Genomic DNA, 15,949 nt, shown 5'->3' with positions numbered 1-15,949 from the left:
TACATGTTCTGGAAACAAACAAAATATTAGAACAGCAAACTGGCCACTGACCAGTTTATACGCAAACTGTCAAAAAAAAACCCCTACTAAACACTTATCTTCCTGATATAAACTACAAATGTCAATATTTGGCAGTTTTCTCAAGATTTTTAAACCATCTCATTTAATTCAGTTATGTAAATACAGACCTTTTATTGACAATGAACTGTAACTGTTAAGACTGACACTTCTGAATTAAGGAGTCCATGACGTACAATCTTACCTATCTGTTTGGCTACGCTGGCCTTAGTTGCGGCACGCAGGATGTCTGTTCTTCGCTGTGGCATGTAAACTCTTAGTTATGGCATGTGGGATCGAGTTCCCTGACCAGAGATTGAACCTGGGCCCCCTGCACGCACTGGGAGTACAAATCTTAGCACCTGGACCACCTTTGTACTGTTTCAATTTTGTAAAAAATTCCAAAAAGGGGAACCTTCCTGACAATTCAGTGGTTAAGACTCCATGCTTCCACCGTGGGGGCCAGGATTTGATCTCTGGTCAGGGAACTGAGATCCCACAAGCTGTAATTCCACAGGCTGTGTGTGTGGTGCTGCCCCCCAAAACTGAAAACACCAAAGAGGAAAATCCACCAAAGCACACATCTAGCTTAATACTATCTTTGCACTTCGCCCCTACATAAGCAGTTACAAAGTCCTTCTCTTGCACAAACAACCTGAGTTCTTCAATTTAAAGTTTATTTACCTTGATGCAGTGTTTATACTTTTAATGTAAGATATAAGAATAATGAATTTATAGCATGGTCTCTACCAACTTGCATTACATACAGTACAATGAGAAGCATCATACTCAAAATGATCTACAAGCATATCCTATTCTACTGCAATTCAATTTACTGCACAAATTAAAAGTATGCTCAACCTTACATTAGCAAGTCTAAGGAGTGAGGTGCCATTTTTTCATAAGTATTGTTCACCTCACATCTGGTCACTTTTAGGTAATTCTCACACTATTTCAAACTTCTTCATTATATTTGTCATAGTGATTAGTGACCTTTGATATTGCAATTGTTATGGCATTTTTTTTTAGCAATAAAGTATATTTTTTAATTGAGGTATACATATTGTTTTCTTAAATGATGCTATTATTACACACTTAACAGGTTACGGGGTAAACATAACTTCTCTATGCACTGGACAACCAAAAACCTGTGTGACTTGCTTTACTTTGATACTTGTCTTCTTTAGTGGCCTGGAACCAAACCCACAGTATCTCCAAGGTATGCCTATATTTTCCACTTTTTTTTTTTTTTTTTTTTTTAAAAGAAGGCAAGAACATCACACCTACCATGTGGAAAACCTTCAGAATAATTAAATCTGTACACGATTTTAAGAAATTGACAAGTTGATTTTAAAATTTACATGTAGAACTTCCCTGGTGGTACAGTGGGTAAGAATCTGCCCACCAATGCTGGGACACAGGTTTGATCCCTGGTCTAGGAAGATTCCACACGCCAAGGAGCAACTAGGCCCCATGGACCACAACAACTGAAGTCCACATGCTGCAGCTATGGAAGCCCATGTGCCTAGAGCCTGTGAGCTGCAACAGGAGGAGCCAACACAGCGAGAAGCCCACGCACTAGCAGTGAAGAGCAACTTCTAGCCGCAACTAGAGAAAGCCCATACACCGCGACGAAGGCCCAGCACAACCAAAAATAAATCCTTTAATAATCAATTTTTTAAGTAATAAAATTTACATATAATGGCAAAGGAAACAGCCAAAACGATTTTGAAAAAGAACAAAGTTGGAGAACTTACCACCTAACTTCAAGTCTTGCTATTAAATTACAGTAATTAAGACAGTATGGGGACTTTGCTGGTGGTTCAGTGATTAAGAATCCACCTGTCAATGCTGGGGACACAGGTTCGACCCATGGTCCAGGAACTAAAATCCCACATGCCACAGGGCAACTACTGAGCCCACACAGTGCAACTACTGAGCCCACGAGCTCTAGAGCCCATGCTCCGCAACAAGAGAAACCCATGTGCCACAACCTGAGAGAAGCTCCCACTTGTCTCAATTAGAGAAAGCCCACACATAACACAATGAAAAGCCTGCATACCACGAGGAAGTCTCAGCACAGCCAAAATTTAAAAAAACATTTTTTACAATCGAAGGATAATAAATTAACTCCCTTTAGTGAGGGGGGAAAAAGCAGCTACCAAACAAACAGAACAAACCACTTCCAATAACCCATTCCTGATTCTAACTTAGCAACGCCATCTCACAGAGGCAGTTCTATAGCTTATTTCACATCCCAACTTATCTGCCCCACACTGATTAGAAAGTCATGCTATATACTGTCCTGATATTCAGTGACCCAACACTGCAGGTAATGTAGGTGTTCCCACATTAAGACCTACTACTAGCCAGCAAGTGTCATTCAACGGTAGTGTTAAGTGTCAACAGCAAACAATTCCCACGCCATTTCCATTACTCATTAAAAGTTACTGGTTAGTTAACTGCTATGGACTTAACCACAACACTGAGCAGAAGATAAAGGTTGTCCTCAACCCCATTAAGAATAAAAAGTATTATGGAAAAAGTACACACTTGCAGATTTTAAAAGAAGATATATTTTAGAATATGTGAAAAGAAAAACATTGGAAGGAAATACATTAAAAATATTTAAAGTGACTGCCTCTAAGTGGCAGCACTGGGAATAATTCATAAAATTTCTCTATAGTTTCTGGACACTCTATGGCAAGCAAGTACTAATTTTATAGTGTCTTTAAAGCTCTACTTTAATAGTTTCAATTTCCAGTATGATGTTGGGATGAAGCATTCTGGTTGCCATTCTACTAGTTAACAAAATTAATAATTTTAAAGTATATGGATCATCAATTTTCAAAGAAGCAACAAACCATACTGAAAATGACTTAATTTTTTTTTGTATGAACCGAAGACTTCATAGAAACTTACAGGCTTCAATATCATTATAATGTACCTAAACCACAATAATACAGGGAGACTTTTAAACCTGGAAGCAAGATTCTTGGCAGCCTCAATCTTCCCACAGAGGCACAGACCAGAAATGCGTTTTTTTCTAAATCTCTGTTGAAAGCAGGAGAATCTAAGCATCTAGATACTCACAGACAGGTGCAGGAAATTAGTGTTTTCATGTCTGTTCCTAATATTTATTGATATTGTGGGATATCAGCTATTTGAAGCAGCAGCTGTTTTTGAGCGGTAAATGGCTTAGCAGAGGCTCTGATTTTTTTTTTTTGAGGCAGTGATTTAGTAAATTATTTTGTGAATAAGCTAACATCAGGAATGTCTTAGAGAAGTTCCACCAAATTTAAATGAATTTTTAATGACTTTTTAAAAAAGGTTCGACCAACGACAACGCACTGAACGGGAGAAAATGATCTGCAAATTTGATCTGCAAATCATCTATCTGATAAAGGACTTTTATCTAGAATATATAGATAACTCTACACTTCAACAATAGAAACAAATAAGCCAATTAGAAAGTAGGCAAAATAATCTGTATAGTCAATTTCCCAGAGAAGATATACAAATGACTAAGAAACACATGCTGCTGCTGTTGCTGCCAAGTCACTTCAGTCATGTCCGACTCTGTACGACCCCAAAGACGGCAGCCCATCAGGCGCCCCTGTCCCTGGGATTCTCCAGGCAACAACACTGGAGTGGGTTGCCATTTCCTTCTCCAATGCATGAAAGTGAAAAGTGAAAGTAAAGTCACTCAGTCATGTCCGACTCTTAGCGACCCCATGGACTGCAGCCCACCAGGCTCCTCCATCCATGGGATTTTCCAGGTAAGAGTACTGGAGTGGGGTGCCATTGCCTTCTCTGAAGAAACACATGAGAAGATGTTTAACACATCATTATTCACCAGTCAAGGAAATGCAAATCAAATAACTATACCCCCACCCCATTAAAGCACACATATTATCAACAACAAAGCAAAATTTCTCTTAAAGTAAGAATAATAAATGAAAATTAAAACACCATACCCCTTTATTACTAAACAATTATAAAGTATTAAATAAACAAACAATTAAAAATTCTTTAAAATAATGCCTTAATAAGGTGATAAAACATAGATTATCTAGGGGTCTTCTTTAAATATTAAAATAGCTCACTGAATGCAACTCTGATTATATTTTTCACAAACCTTAAGAATACGAGAAATTCATCCATATTTGGTCACTTTAAGAAATTTTTTAATGTCTGCTATGCAGTCAATCTCTGAAGTATCAAAAGTATTTTAGGGACTTTCCCAGGGTCCAGTGGTTGGGTCTCTGGGTTTCGAATGGAGGGGACACAGTTGGATTCCTGTTTGAGGAACTAAGATCTCACAGGCTGTACAGCGTGACCAAAAATAATTTTTAATTAAAGTATTTAACAGCTACTTGGGATCAACTTTCTTTTCCTGGAACATCTGAGCAAAATCAAGTGCTATGTGTATGTGTACAGAAGGTTCCACATAAACTTCCTATATTTTAATCATAAGCACTTTTTTGTAACATTTTCCTATAATCTAAATGTTCAATCATGGAAATGATTAAATAATTGGAAATAAAAAAAAGTTTGTGATGGCATGAAGAGTATTCACTAAAAGCACATGAATGATGGGAAATAAATTTTAAATTGTTTTTACAAGTTGAACTGAATTACTTTTACTATGTAAAAAATGTACACAAAAAAAGACTGAAAAAAATAAATTTTGCCCCAAATAGAATTATAAATGCTCCCAGGAGACAATAAATTCATAAGCAATTATAAATTTCCACTAAAATAAATATAAATGCTTCTATTAAAGGAAAAGTAGAAAGCAGAACAACAACACATTTTAAATTCATAAACTTTACACTAATAAAGTGCAGAACTCCCTCATATGGCCAAGAATTAAAAACAATGTTCTACTTTACTAGCTGAGTGCCATTTCAGTTCAAATGCTACAGGAAAATAACCTAATAATTTAAATTTTTGAATCACTGATGGAAGACATCTAAGAACAAAGAGAGATGGGGAAACAGGTAACAAGAAGAGAAATAACTGCAGAGAGAGAAGGAGCTAGAGGGCAAAAGGCAGAAGAGATAGATAGAGTAAGGAATGGAAAAAGGGAAAGGTGAGGAGGGTAAGTGAAAGGAGGTAAGGGTAGGAGACCAGGAGAAGAAAAACATTTTAAGCAAGCCCCCGCCAGCTTCACAAGGGGAAGAAAAAGCCCAAGAGCAATTTAATATTAATGTCCTAAATTTCTTTTCTTTCTTGTACCATCATCAAATTACTACTGCAAGAAATTACGCTCTACAAACAGCTTCATAATACACAGCAGCAATTTACTCACTCAGTAAGCTATCCCAGTCACACACAATATGAGCTATAATCATCAGGAGTATCCCAAGATACAAAGTAATCAGGAAATCTCCAACTTACAGGAAAAGATGGCTTGGGGATCCAGAAAACTGCAAGTCTGAAAACAAAGCTAACACCCATACAGCATATATATGACCAAAAATCACAAATGCAGGGGCCTTGGCAGTCCGGTGGTTGGGTCTCAAGTGTTTGTGACTTCTCGTTTTCACTGCTGAGGGCAGAGATTCAATCCCTGATCAGGGAGCTAGGAACCAATATGCCAAGTGGTATGGCCAAAAAGAAAAAAAAAATCACACATGTAAATGCCATTTAAATGTCAATACCAGGCTACCCTATACTCATGACAAAAAGCTTTCTTTTCTCTCAGGTCTCAGAGACATTGTGGGGCCTTAGCTTTTCTCATGGGTAAATAAGGGTAGTAGACTGAATAATCAACCAAATCTAAATGTACTATAAATCTATAATAGTAGAATTAAGGAAATTTTTCAAGATGTCCTTTCCATTATAGGGGACCAGAATGCAAAAGTAGGAAGTCAAGAAAGACCTGGAGTAACAGGCAAATTTGACCTTGGAGTACAGAATGAAGAAAGGCAAAGGCTAATACAGTTTTGCCAAAAGAACGCACTGGTCATAGCAAACACCTTCTTCCAACAACACAGGAGAATACTACACATGGACATGACCAGAGGGCCAACATAGAAATCAGGCTGATTATATTCTTTGTAGCCAAAGATGGAGAAGCTCTATACAGTCGTTAAAAACAAGACCAGGAGCAGACGGTGGCGCAGATCATGAGCTCCTTATTGCCAAATTCAGACTTAAATTGCAGAAAGTAGGGAAAACCACTAAACCATTCAGGTATGACCTAAATCAAATCCCTTATGATTATACAGTGGAAGTGAGAAATAGATTTAAGGGACTAGATCTGATAGACAGAGTGCCTGATGAACTATGGATGGAGGTTTATGACACTGTATAGGAGTCAGGGATCAAGACCATCCCCGAGAAAAGAAATGCAAAAAAGCAAACTGGCTGTCTGAGGAGGCCTTACAAATAGCTGTGAAAAGAAGAGTAGCAAAAAGCAAAGGAGAAAAGAAAAGATATACCCATTTGAATGCAGAGTTCCAAAGAATAGCAAGGAGAGGTAGGAAAGCCTTCCTCAGGGATCAATGCAAAGAAATAGAGGAAAACAACAGAATGGGAAAGACTAGAGATCTCTTCAAGAAAATCAGAGATACCAAGGGAACATTTCATGCAAAGATGGGCTCAATAAAGGACACAAATGGTATGAACCTAACAGAAGCAGAAGATATTAAGAGATGGCAAGAATACACAGAAGAACTGTACAAAAAAGATCTTCACGACCCAGATAATCACGATGGTGTGATCACTCACCTAGAGCCAGACATCCTGGAATGTGAAGTCAAGTGGGCCTTAGGAAGCATCACTATGAACAAAGCTAGTGGAGGTGATGGAATTCCAGTTGAGCTATTTCAAATCCTGAAAGATGATGCTGTGAAAGTGCTGCACTCAATATGCCAGCAAATTTGGAAAACTCAGCAGCAGCCATAGGACTGGAAAAGGTCAGTTTTCATTCCAATCCTAAAGAAAGGCAATGCCAAAGAATGCTCTAACTACCACACAATTGCACTCATCTCACACGCTAGTAAAGTGATGCTTAAAATTCTCCAAGCCAGGCTTCAGCAATACATGAACCGTGAACTTCCAGATGTTCAAGCTGGTTTTAGAAAAGGCAAAGGAACCAGAGATCAAATTGCCAATATCCACTGGATCACTGGAAAAGCAAGAGAGTTCCAGAAAAACATCTATTTCTCCTTTATTGACTATGCCAACGCCTTTGACTGTGTGGATCACAATAAACTGTGGAAAATTCTAAAAGAGATGGGAATACCAGACCACCTGACCTTGAGAAGCCTGTATGCAGGTCAGGAAGCGACAGTTAGAACTGGACATGGAACAGCAGACTGGTTCCAAATTGGGAAAGCAGTATGTGAAGGCCGTATATTGTCACCCTGCTTATTTAACTTATATGCAGAGTACATCATGAGAAACACTGGGCTGGAAGAAACACAAGCTGGAATCAAGCTTGCTGGGAGAAATATCAATAACGTCAGATATGCAGATGACACTACCCTTATGGCAGAAAGTGAAGAAGAACAAAAGAGCCTCTAGATGAAAGTGAAAGAGGAGAGTGAAAAAGTTGGCTTACAGCTCAACATTCAGAAAACGAAGATCATGGCATCCGGTCCCAGCACTTCATGGCAAATAGATGGGGAAACAATGGAAACAGTGTCAGACTTTATTTTTTTGGGCTCCAAAATCACTGCAGATGGTGACTGCAGCCATGAAATTAAAAGACACTTACTCCTTGGAAGGAAAGTTATGACCAACCTGGACAGTATATTAAAAAGCAAAGACATTACTTTGTCAACAAAGGTCTATCTAGTCAAGGCTATGGTTTTTCCAGTAGTCATGTATGGATGTGAGAGTTGGACATCCAAAGAAAGCTGAGTCCCTTGGACTGCAAGGAGATCCAACCAGTCCATCCTAAAGGAGATCAGTCCTGGGTGTTCATTGGAAGGACTGAGACTAAAGCTGAAACTCTAATACTTGGCCACCTGCTTCAAAGAGCTGACTCATTTGAAAAGACCCTGATGCTGGGAAAGACTGAAGGTAGGAGGAGAAGGGGACGACAGAGGATGAGATGGTTGGATGGCATCATTGACTCAATGGACATGAGTTTGGGTAAACTCCAGGGACTGGTGATGGACAGGGAGGCCTGGCGTGCTGTGGTACATGGGTTGCAAAGAGTCAGACACGATTGAGCGACTGAACTGAACTGAACTGTGACCTCAGAGAGAGGAAAAAAGAATACATCAGAGGTTTCTAGACCAGTAAGAATACTTGAAAACACACAAATGGTTCTAGGTAACAGACTTCACAGAGTTATAATGCTGGCAACGGAATGAAACACCAACACTGCAGAGTGGTTTGAATCTTTTTACTTTTAACCCCTTGCTTCTTACAGCTGCTTTATTTTATATCCCTTGCACAACAATCTACAGGGCAAGTTGCCAAACACCATAATTCAGCGACTATACAGTACACAGGCGCAGGGCGAGATAACCTTTACCTTGACTTATTTACAGCAGCTAAGACTTTGTTTTGGGGAACTTCCTTATCAACTTAGAATCCGTTTTGTCCCTGGGTCTGTTCCTTTTGAGGAATCAGAGAAACATCCTTGTGTGCAAGAAATGTTATTTTCCCACGGGAACAAACAGAGGATTCTTAGCTGAACATCTCATTTGCAAGAATGTTCAGCCCTGGTTGAGAGTCTCGTTTGCAAGCACTTTTCAACCTTCCTTATACCTTGTTCCCTACAGTATAATATAGGTGTTTTACTTTACTGACAAAGAATGGAGTTCATGACAGATAGCAGAGGAGGCCTCAGTGAGGGCAGACTGATTTTACAACCGAGCTGGAGGTGGGCAGCGAAGACAGAGGACAGAAGTAGCAGTGCAGCCTGGCCGTGGCGCTGGGGGGCCGGCGGGGCAGGGGGAGCAGGGGCGGCATCAGCGGGAGTGGCGGAGTGAAGCAAAGGGAACTGCACCCTCATAGCTGAGGTCCTGGTAACAGGAAGCGGCTAGCTAGGCAGAGCTGCCTCTGGCCCCTGACACAGGCCCTACAATTTGGCTCCTTTTCCCTGGGGCTGCAGACACTGTGGCCTTCTCCCACTTTCCCTCCTGTCTGGCAGTCTGGCTCCTCTGCTGAGCTATCAGCGGATTCCTGGAGGGCCCCAGCTACCAGCCTGAGCCATACCTGTCCAGATCTGTTCGGATCCTGACAGCAGACAGGCCTTGAGCTAAAACCAGACCCCTGCTGTATACGCATCCTGTGAAGAACAGCCTGGGCTCTTCCTGAAGAAAGAATTATTTAACATTTCTTTTCCTTTTTTTTTTATTTTGAGGGGGAGGAGCCACTAAACACACACAGGTGGTCCAAATATGTCTTCATATTAATAGAAAGGCAAAGGAGAAACATTTTAAAGTACTCCCCTCTGAGGGCAACCTGGGCAACCTATAGCCACCAAAGGGCCCAAGAATAGAGACTCAAATTTTTGCTTCTGTTCTGTGGTCAAGTTTCTGTCTAGCTGTAAAAAAAGATGAAAACCAAAAAATAAAAAAGAAGAATGCAATCCATGATGGGCTAATGTGACAAAATGCTTCAAATAACATAGCATCAACACTCATAAAGCACAAACTATAAGAAGAAAATAACTAGGTAGAAATACATAATTTGTAAGATAAATCTAACATATTACGTCAAAAGTACCCTGAAATCAGAATATACCTTTTTAAGCATCCACAGAACACTATATAAAAAACTTGAGTAATTATTAGGCCACAGAGAAAATTCCAATGAATTTCAAAAATCAACAGTAGTACAGCCCATAGTCAAAAGGCAAAAAAATTATAAATTACATCAGAAAATAAAAAAGCCCTACTGCCTGAATTTCTAAACTGTCTCTTAGAGAAATCATGGCTCAAAGAGGGCACCAGAAGGGAATTCCCTAGCAGCCCTGTGGTTAGGACTCCGTGCTTCCACTGCTGGGGGCTCAGGTTCCATCCCTGGTCAGGGAATTAGGATCTTACAAGCCAAGTGGCACAGTCAAAAAAAAGGCAACCAAAAATAAAACACAAAAGATAACGACAATGAAAATACTACAGTTGAGAACCTACATACTATATGTGGCTAAAGTGGTACTCAGGAAAATCTACAGCACATAGCAGTACTCAAGAGGAAAATCCACAGCATGAGAACTTAGGGAAAACACGAGAGTGCAAACAGCAAAGATATGGGCAGAAAATAATAACTTATCAACTAAATAAACCCAAGAGCTGATTCTTTGGAAATTAAAACCATCCACCTAAGGTAATTTTAATGGAGGTTGGGGGGAATATGTATACAAAACAGAGGAAATTAAAATAATCCCAAATCACTGCTTTGTTCACCTGCTTTCAAATACATTTGAGAACCTGGATAAAACAGATCATCTTCTAGAAAAATATTATCAAAACTGACCACAGAAGAGGCAAAAATCTTAACATATAACCAAAGAAGAAATTGAAAAAATTATCAAAGCACTCTTGCCACCCAAAAGAAACCTTAGTCCAATGACTTTAATGGTTCAAAAACATAAAAGAAAAGTTTCTAATTTTTTTTAGAAGTAAGACTACTGGGACTTCCCTGGTGGTCCAGTGGCTAAGACTCCATGCTCACCAATGCAGGGGGCCCAGGTCAGAGAACTAGATCCCACACACCAAAACTGAGGATCTCACATGCTGCAATGAAGATCAAAGATTCCACAAGCCACAACTAAGAACCAGTGCAGTCAAATAAATAAATACATGTATATATTGTTTTAAAAATTAAAACAGTAGGACTATTGATTACATAAAAGAAAAAACTACAGAAAAATCTCATGTATAAATACAGATTAAAAAATCCTCAAAAAATGAAAATTTATAGGAAAACATCATGTCCAAGTGGGATTTATGTTATGAATACAGGACAGTTCAATGTTAGGAATCTGTTGATGTAATTCACCATATATTAATACATCTAAAAAGAAAAATCATATAGCCATCTCCTTAACGTAACATTAAAAATAGTAACAAAAATCATCTCACTCAATACCAAAGCCAGAGAATACTAATGGAGAAACTATACAAAGACTTCACTAAGCATAGGAATAAGACAAAGATGTCCATTATCACAACTGCTTTATTTAACATTAGATAAAAGGTATAAAAGTCAGAAGACAGACTTCCCCAAGGAGGTCCAAAAACTGAAAAACTATTACAAACAAGAGAATACAAAAAGGTGTTACTCAGTACAAAATTAACATTCTGAAACAAACAGCCTTCATACATACAATGATCAGATAAGAAGTACAATGGAAGCAAAATGTACCATAAGAGGTAAGACAACAAACTGCTAAAATTTCTCAAAGAGATGGGAATACCAGTTCATCTTAACCTGCCTCCTGAGAAACTGTATGCAAGTCAAGAAGCAGCAGTTAGAACTGAACATGGAAAAACAGACTGGTTCAAAATTGGAAAGAAGTATGTCAAGGTTGTATATTGTACTCTGCTTATTTATCTTATATGCAGAGTACATCATGTGAAATGCCAGGGTGGATAAATCACAAGCTGGAATCAAGAATGGCGGAAGAAATATCAACAACCTCAGTTATGCAAATGATACCACCGAGATGGCAGAAAGGAAGACAAATAAGCCTCTTGATGAAAGTGAAAGAGGAGAGTGAAAAAGCTGGCTTAAAACTCAACATTCAAAAAACTAAGATCATGGCATCTGGTCCCATTACTTCATGGCAAATAGATGAGGAAAAAATGGAAATGGCGGCAGACTTTATTTTCCTGGACTCCCAAATCACTGTGGATGCTGACTGCAGCCATGAAATTAAAAGATGCTTGCTCTGTGGAAGAAAGGCTATGACAAACACAGACAGCATATTAAAAAGCAAAGACATCACTTTGCCAACAAACTCTATAATCAAAGCTATGGTTTTTTCCAACAGTTATGTTCAGATGTGAGAGTTGGACCATAAAGAAGGCTGAGTGCTGAAGAATTGATGCTCTCAAACTGTGGTGCTAGAGAAGACTCCTGGGAATCCCTTGGACAGCAAGGATATCAAACATGTCAATTCTAAAGGAAATGAACCCTGAATATTCATTGGAAGGACTGATGCTGAAGCTGAAGCTACAATACTTTGGCCACTTGATGTGAAGAGCTGATTCATTGGAAAAGACCCTGATGCTGGGAAAGATGGACAGCAGGAGGAAAAGGGGACGACACAGGATGAGATGGTTGAATCATCACCAGATCAATGGACATGAGTCTGAGCAAACTCCAGGAGTTAGTGAAGGACACGGAAGCCTGGTGTGCTGCAGTCCATGGGGTCGCAAAAAGTCAGATATGACTTAGGAACTGAACAACAACAAAAAAAGAAAAAACACTAAAACTATTAAGACACAAAAAAAGACACAACTGCAAAAAACAATTGATAATCTTGGCTAAAACATACAATATCATTAAGATCAATTCTTCCCTAAGTTGCTGTTTTTGTTTTCCCTAATCTTGTTTTTGTTTTTTTAACAAGACAAGCTGATTCTAAAGTTCATATGAAAATATCAGTTAACAATAGCCAAGAAAATTTCGAAGAAAATAATAAATGGAAAACAGCCTATCAGATACTAAAGTACTTATTACAAGAAACAACACTTAAAGCTGTCCTGTACTGGCACATAAAATCAATGGAAGAGAGTAGAAATCCCTAAAAATATCCTAAAATAGACATTTAAAGTGCCATTTGAAATCTGTCAAGTGATGAGACAACCAAATAGCTACCTAGAAAAAAGCTGGATCCTCATCTCACACTTCCATACCAAATTCCAGACAAAAGTACAGTATCAGTGCACAACTGCCCAAATAGATAAATCCTATTTTCACTCTATACGGAAAGCTAACAATCAAAAATAACTTTCTGAAACATAAAATCCAATGTAATGCTTGCTTCATGAAAAACTTCAAAAACAAAGATTATTTTTAAAGGCAAGTTGTTGACTGTACAAGGTTTTTCACTAATTTCTCTTGCAATTGAGGTTTTCACCAAAGCTACTAATCATGTAGTATACTAAAGACTTTAAGAAAAGCAAACAGTGAAGTAAGAGGGAGGCTTAAGAGGGAGGGATATATGTATACTTATAGCTGATTCATACTTGTTTGAAGTATGGCAAAAACCAACACAACATTGTAAAGCAATTATCCTCCAATTAAAGAAAAGCAACTAGTGATTCAGTGCAAAGTTCATTTCACACAATTTAATAAACACCAATTATAGTTAAACATGGGGACTTCCCTGGTGGTCCAGTGGCTAAGACTCTGAGCTCCCAGTGCAGGGGGCCCAGGTTCGATCCCTGGTCAGGAAGCTAGATCCCACATGCTACAACTAAGACCCAGAGCAGCCAAATAAATAAATAAAATTTAAAAATATATATATATATCTATATAGTTAAACATGAGCTTGCTAAAATTTAGAAAGCAACAAGTAGGGACTTCTTTGGCAGTCCAGAGGTTAAGACTCTGTGCATCCAATGCAAGGGATGCAGGTTGAATCCCTCGTTGGGCAAAGAAGATTCCATATGCCCTGCCATGCAGTTAAAAAAAAAAAGCAGTAACTAAAAAGATAACATAGTACTGTCAAGACAAATTACTGACCCAATCTGATGTTATTAAAACTGCAATTAAGAACTCTACCTAATTCCAAAATGGGTCAAGAAAAATCCAAACAAGGATTTTCCTGGACTCTGGATGCCTCTTAATCCTCCAAACATCTAGCACAGCATCTAATCTTTAGTAGAGGTGGCTTTTCATATCTTCCTGCCCTCTCAAACTTTCTGAAAATATGATAATTCTATATCACTAACTAATACATAATTTGGTAATGAAACCAGACAAAACAATGCCCTTAAAATCAAAAAGTTAAACAATGATTTCCTACAGTTACCAATAAATACTCTGAAATTATTAGGCCTATGAGACTAACCTATGTAAGAATAGAAATGTATTGACTAGCTAAAACTTAGTATTGGAAGTGATAACCTAAATCATTAGTCAATTAAAAATTTCAAGTCAGTATCTTAGCCAATTCATTAAATTCACTTAAAATGTTTTCCTCTATGTAATTTAGAGTTGTGATTAACAGTACAATATCCCAAGAGGAAATACAGCCATAAACCTATTCCATTAAATTTTTAAAACTATGAATAAAAAAATTAACTGGGAAAAAATAATTTCAAGAAATTGTTGAACCAAAATATCATCTGGAACCTCCCTGGTTGTCCAATGGTTAAGACTCTGCCTGCCAACACAGGGCATACATGGGTTCAGTCCCTGGCCCGGGAAGATTCCACAACCACAGAGCGACTGAGCGTATGTTCTGCAACTACTGAGCCCGTGTGCCGCAACTACTGAAGTCCATGCACCACGGAGCCCGTGCTTTGCAACAAGAGACGCTGCTGCAGTGAGAAACTCATGCACTGCACCTAGAGAGAAGCCGCCACATGCCATAGCTAGAAAAAGCCTGCGCACAGCAACAAAGACCCAGCATAGCCAAGAATAAATAAATAAATAAAATCAAAAAACTTGGGTTCTGGTCTCACTTCTTTCATCAATTCGGGATGGTTTGAAATCAGTCAAAACTTCTGAAAGAAAGAAGGAAAAAAAAATTCAGGGCTTCTTCTGTAAAAAGAGAAGCATGGAGTAAATGATCTCTGACAATCTTTTCAAAATCTTTAAGGGTCCAGACACATACTTTTATAACTTTGTACTTCAATTGTTTTTACAGTCATATATATATAAGGGGCTTTCCTGGTGGCTCAGATGGTAAAGAATTTGCCAGTAGAAGAAAATCTGACAGTAAAGAATCTGCAACACAGAAGACCCCAGTTCGATTCCTAGGTCGGGAAGATCCTCTGGAGAAAGGATAAACTACCCACTCCAGTCTTGGGCTTCCCTGGTGGCTCATTCAGTAAAGAATCCTCCTGCAATCCGGGAGACCTGTGTTTGATCCCTGGGTTGGGAAGAGCCCCTAGAGTAGGGCATGGCAACCCACTCCAGTATTCTTGCCTGGAGAATACCCATGACAGAAGAGCCTGGCAGGCTACAGTCCATGGGGTTGCAAAGAGTTGGTCATGGCTGAGCAACTAAGCACAGCACAACATATATATATATATATGAAAGATATCAGAAGACTTTCCATTCTTAGTTATGAGGGCACATAAAAACACGTAATCACTTGGTGAGTCTATGACTCAGTAAGTGTACATAGTCCACACCCATGTTTTTCTCAAGGAGAAAATGCTTACTATTTGACACTAATAATACTATTTCACTCTACAAGAAGCCAACACAAAATAACTGGTTAATGTAAAATACAAAGCAGCTAATTATCATACCAGATGCTATTAATCTGACCTGAGAGAAGTAATCACAAACATAACTTTTCGTCCTTTCAGCAGTCTTCACACTCAGTGGATTACTTCAGTCTGACTGTCCCAGTCATGTGAAATCTGAATGATTTTTTTCCCATAGAAACAACGAAATAACAGAGCCTTGTTCCCTAAACTTAAGAACTCATTACCCTCAGGGGAACACTGTGCAATAACAGGGAACAAATAAAGATGGTGCAACATCATAGAATATCAAGGATCTGAGGTTAGAAGGTTAGGGTTGCTAAGTAATTTCACAGGCAAAGAAAATCCCTTTATGTAAATATAAGTACCAGAATAATTTTATTTAAAGTTCTATCAAGTCTTTAAGAAAATAATTATTCCAACACATAAATTATCCTTAAATTATCCTTATGCATAAAATGGAAGCAGACAAACACAGCTTTGCAGTTTAGTTTTATACAGGATTTATTTATTGCCTAGCTTTCTCCCCC

General features: G+C 38.5%; 1 protein-coding gene across 3 annotated transcripts in view; it reads right to left on the bottom strand.

Annotated features, from left to right (window-relative positions):
- UBAP1 (ubiquitin associated protein 1) overlaps positions 1-15,949 on the bottom strand; it is a 66,942-nt gene that overhangs the window by 25,096 nt on the left and 25,897 nt on the right. The window lies entirely within an intron of this gene.

Source organism: Budorcas taxicolor, chromosome 8 (assembly GCF_023091745.1).
Source record: "Budorcas taxicolor isolate Tak-1 chromosome 8, Takin1.1, whole genome shotgun sequence".
Taxonomy (NCBI): Eukaryota; Metazoa; Chordata; class Mammalia; order Artiodactyla; family Bovidae; genus Budorcas; species Budorcas taxicolor.
The sequence above is the reverse complement of the archived record's forward strand: the minus strand, read 5'-3'. Positions and strand labels throughout refer to the sequence as shown.